General features: G+C 35.7%; 1 long non-coding RNA gene across 1 annotated transcript; it reads left to right on the top strand.

Moving 5' to 3' along the window:
• The first annotated feature begins 2,276 nt into the window (after nt 1-2,276).
• On the top strand, nt 2,277-4,374 carry LOC132936195 (uncharacterized). The gene is made up of 2 exons (XR_009663422.1): nt 2,277-2,784; nt 3,470-4,374. It is a non-coding gene; the product is annotated as an uncharacterized LOC132936195 (long non-coding RNA).
• Nucleotides 4,375-5,553: the final 1,179 nt, after the last annotated feature.

Here is a 5,553-nt window from a genome sequence, read left to right as displayed (position 1 = left end):
AGCGTTTAGATTCTGAGTGGAACGATTAATGTATTGACTTTACGATGATGTTTTTTTTTTTTTATTTTTTCAGTTTTGTGTCTATCATCACCTTTTAGGACAGTAAAAATGCTTAGATTTTCTTCAACGGTATCTTTTCTGATAGGAAAGTGAATCTGGTTGGTACTTTTGGGGAGACAAAAGTAAAAATTTCCCAGTAGTTTTCAAAAGCGCCATGAAAAACAAAAGAAAAATTAAGGAAAAACGGGAATTTTTACGCAAAATCTGTTTTTGAGAAAATCGATTTTGGTTGTTGGTGTAACACTAAAAGAAATGAATGCAAAGACATGAAATTTTTAATGGTTGTTCATATTTGCATTTTCTATACATGATTAAATTTTTAAAATATTTTGATTTGTCTTGAACTGTTTAGGAACATTTTCAGTTTTCAATTTTATTAGTATTTTTTTCTATGGATGTCAATAAAACTTAATTTGTTGGGTAAAAAAGCTTGAAAATTTAATACAAGGCTCCTACAATATTTTTACAATAATATTTAAAAAAATACTAAAAATCCTTAGTCACATTTTTAATTTATAAGCATTTAAAGTTCAAATCTTCACAAAATACGGAAAAATCACGAAAATTAGCAAATTATTTTGAGTTGAGAATTCATAAGTTTGTCACCTTTATCAAATAAAAAAAATTTATTGAAAACATGCACCGACCGATGCTCAGTAAACTCCACTCAACAATTTTTTTAATTATTTTAATCGAACCACTAAGTACCTTAATTGTTCTCAGTTGCTAAGGTCGTTTTTTTTAATTTTTGTTAAAAAATTGACTGACTTTGCAGGTGCTTTAACATAATCCTTATATGCGAATATGCGATAACCCCCGATGTCATATACACTTACCCCCAATATATGCAAAATACAATTTTATACTTTAACTCTCTGAAAACTAACACTCTGCAGTTGTTTTGCCCATATACAAACCCGGATATTGTACGTCAAGTTTTATTTGTAAATTCACTGGTTTGTAATAAAGTTTTTGTAAGAACTTTATATTTGGTATAATTGAACACCTATACTTTGGTGGAATTTTCTTAATTAAAAAAAAACTCGTAAATCGTTACATATTGCAGTTCAAAAAAATGTATTATAATACAATTGTTTCTCTTGACACGTTATACAGGCAACTCAGTCAAGAAAAAGATCAAATGGCTCGGGAAATTGACTTGGAAAAACAAAAGAAGAAACGGATTCCGCGCCACAACGAAAAACTGCAGTGGAAACTGAAAAAGAGCACCGAAGTGGCTAATCATTTAGCTGTTTCAACAAAGAGATTGAGTAAGTCGTCGAAACTCGTCTGAACAACGATCTGTTTGATCTGTCTTATAAATAAAAATGTTTAATTCCGCAGGCCAAACACCGCAAGACATTGCAGCTATGAGAGAGGCATAAAACAACTATCAGAAACTATGCAGCAGGGAGAGCTCGAATTCGGAAAACAAGTAGTATTATAATAATATTATTAGTTATTAATTTACACATTATTGTTCATTATTTTGAGCGGGCCCAAGTCGAGCGTCGCGTGTTTTCATGGGTGTTATCTTTATGAAGTAATTTTATTGTAGTGTGTGTTATCCGTGATCGATATTCTTATGTTATCTCGCTATCAAATGTTATCACCGCAATACGAATTGTACTGTCGTCTTTGTAGGAATTAGACTTGTAGCTTGTACTTTCGAAGTCCTGTACATTAACGAGTCAACAAGTTTAGGCGATTTAAATTAATTTAATTAATTTAACGCACTACCTATATAATTTCAATTTTTTTATTAACTTAATTTATTTGCCCTTGTGTTATGACTTAAAGTAACGCAATATGTTTCGCAACTGTTCGTCTGTTCCAACTTCCCAATTAAGTTAAATTTGAATTTTCATTAACAACTACATATTATACATTATATAACTACATATTTTATGTTTGTCTCCCGAGTATGCATGTTATTTTCTTTTTTAATGCCTTTGCTTATTTGTACTATACCGGTGTTACGTTAATTGTTTTTTAGTGAAAAAATGTAATTAAAATATTTTAAAACTAAGTGAGTTTATTGTTTACGCAAGCCGTCGTTAAACTCGTACCGCTATCGGTGTTGGCGACTTTACCTGTTGACCGCCGACTAAGCTTGCGTATTCCCCTTCCCGTCCGACGTGTTATCTGACTGGCTATTTTGCATGTTGTGCTGCCGCGCCGATATGTCTACTCCAGTTGCCCTGTCTCGCTCGACATCGGACGTCGCTGCTTTGACGTCCGTGGAGACCTTTTTGGGTATCGTCTATTGTTTCGACTTCTATATTGTACCGGTCGAGATCCGAGTTACGTGTCGTATACTCGTATGTTATATTATAATCGTCAATCGCCGTCATTAATAATTGCTGTGTCGCGCGCGTAGTACGTACGTAATATTACATTGTTGTAGCGTATCGCGTACATGTTACGTAAGTTCAACAGGCTAAGCCGCCGCCGATCTATTTGAGTGTCAGGTATAGTGCGTTGTACGGGAAGCCGCCGCCGTCCGTTCCACCGTCGACTGAAGGCCGTGGCCGCCGCCGCCGCCGAACTATTTCCATATTAATTGAGTTATCATAATATCGGTCTGCGCCGCCGATCAGCTGATCGCCTATAATTGTCACGTCCAGCCACCTCCGACGACCATCGCCGCCGCCGCCGCCGCCGCCGCCGCCCGACAATAACAACATCATCGCTGTCGCCGTTGCACTGAGATAAGGTCTCCCCGTATGTTGTATTATCATTTTATATTATTATTGTGAATTGTATTATTATTATTGAGTTCTGTGTATGTAGTTGCCATAGAGACGTCTATCGTCAACTGCACTTAAATTATTATTAATATCATCTGAGATAATTGATCAATACAAATATTATACTTTACCTACCATTTACCAATTTGTATCATTTTATTATTGTCTTCCTGACACCGCGAGTACGTCGTGTCAACTGCTTCGGTAAGAACACGACGTGCGCCAACATTTATGTTAACATAAACTGTTAAAATTTCTATTAACTTAACATTTAATTAAAAAAATAAAAATCCTTGACTCTAGTTACTTCTAACTGAATTAAAAATATAAATTTTACTAACACGCACTCTGTCTTGCAAAAATGTTGTTGAACATATGGTATTTCGGAATTTTTCCGATTTATTACATTTTCATATTCAATCTCGAATACGTATTTCTACTTCCGCGTATTGTAAAAATCGTGTTTTTCCCGTGTACTCGAGCACACACAAAAATGTCTTTCTCTCAAATACGGAACGTATAGTATTTATATTTCCACTTTGGCCTCGATAGCTCACCCTTGCAACCCTCCTACCCAGGAATAAATTTTACGAGCATAAAATGTCAATACGTATATCAAAACTAATTATAATATATTGTCGGTTGTGTTTGGTATTCAGCGGTGACGAGGACACGATGACTAGCCAACTGGTGGAGGTAGACTCGGAGGCGCCGGCCCGGATACTGGGAGTGATGAAGAAGAACGATTCGCTGTCGTACGTGTTCGAGGTGGAAGAGGAACCGTCGGATATCGCCACTCGGCTGGTGCGCCGGGCCAGCAGTCTGCGGTCGGTGGGCAAGTCACGGACGCGTGCGCGCGGACCGACTGGCGGCGAGAAGCGGTCCCGGGCCAGATCGCAGTCGGGCGGCGGGTCGTCCGACAAGTCGGTGGAACTGGACTCGGCGCTCACCCGGAACCTGGACGAACTGTTCGCGCCCGGCCCGAACGACCGGTACCTGAACGGCTGTTTCACGTAAAGCTCGGACTCCTCCAACTCGTCACCGGAGCACCACCTCCACAACGTGGTGCAGACCTACGAACAGAACCACGGTCCGTCCTATGTACAGGTGGTCGCCGAGCAGACCGGCGGTGGTGATAAGGCCCAGGGCGGTGGGCTGACCATCGTCTGAGAAGATAATATTTTGGTCGTCTTCGTACGGATGGGTGACGGGAGGGATGGAAGGAAAGTCCTGAGGGATAGATCCTTATAATATCATGTTCGCGCACAATACGCATTCTCTGTTAGACTTATTTTTCTCTCGTTAGATTGTGCCAAATACCGTAAGAAAGTTGTTCACAATTCACAATCCATGTTTATATTATAATTTTATAATGTGTGTTTAATGTAAAAATCAAAATACCTTTTACTTTTTACCGCTAACGTCGTTTTGAATTTTTATTATGATTTTATTTTGTTTTACAAAAGCGCGAGCGTGTGTGTATTTTTTCTCTAGTAACTCTTAAGACTGAATTCTTTAAAAAAAAAAAATTGACCGAGTCTTGGGGAGAATTTTTTTTTTTTTTTTTAAATGTGTCAAGAGAACATAATAATTATTATTTTTTTAATTGTATCGCTTACACAGTGTAACTATGTTTTTATTTTAAGATTTAAATGTTTATAATGTAGTCTAACGTTTTATTTATTATTTAGTATTAGTTTCCGCGAGATAGAGGTATGCCACCTACATTTTATTTGAATTCCCCGTGACCATTATACCATATTACTTAAATCTTGTGACTTACGCGTCTTACTGCGCTGCGTCATTGTTAGTCTTTACTGTTGTAATTTATTTATATTTTTTAAAACAATACTGCACAACAAATCGTGTAACTTAACAGTTTGACTAGCTTTCATTTGTGTTGTATAATTTTGACTTGTCTGACCAAATATAAGTTATCTGATGCTTTATGTGTCAAACATAATACATTAGTCATGTAAAATGTATATTATTTTATTTTTCATTCTTTTTTTCCTGACGTTCGAAAACATTTTTTCGAAAAACATGTATTCATTTATCTACACAGTCTTTGTATTAAATTTTGTTTTTTCAAAAAAATCTTGTACTATCCTTTTCCTATCCTCTGTACTGTCCAACTCTTTTACCATTTCTCTTGTACTTTAAATGTTATTTTTATATTATATATTACTATATATATTTTTATACTATATATTATTCAGCTCCTCCATTTGGTATTAAAACATGAAAATGTTAAACATATAATTTTTTTTGATTTAACATCACTGACCACTCCCTCCTTTGGAAATTCTGTGAATGTCACCGTGGTAGGCAGTGTACGCGTTATGATCTTATGCTAAATTATAAATTTTCATTCCATTATCATGTTCATCGATCCAATCATATGATTTTGATACTGAAAACGGTTTAAACGACTCAAAATTTTTACTCTGGATTTTACGAATAACGTTATCTACCTATTTACTTAATTATCTAAATGTTTAAAATAAATTAAGAATATCTTGTACACCTTTATACTTAATAAGACAAAAATGTTGATAAGTATAGGTCACCTATCATCTATGTAATACCTTTTTTTTTCTGTTATATTATTAATTTATTTATACAATCTGTAAATTAATTTTTTTACAATAAGTACAAGCGCTGTGGAAGTTGATGGGTGCCCTGCACATATTTTTAGTAGGACCCAATTTCGAAGTGCTTGGTTTACTGCCTAACACTGCAC

This window comes from Metopolophium dirhodum, chromosome 1 (assembly GCF_019925205.1).
Source record: "Metopolophium dirhodum isolate CAU chromosome 1, ASM1992520v1, whole genome shotgun sequence".
Taxonomy (NCBI): Eukaryota; Metazoa; Arthropoda; class Insecta; order Hemiptera; family Aphididae; genus Metopolophium; species Metopolophium dirhodum.
The sequence above is the reverse complement of the archived record's forward strand: the minus strand, read 5'-3'. Positions and strand labels throughout refer to the sequence as shown.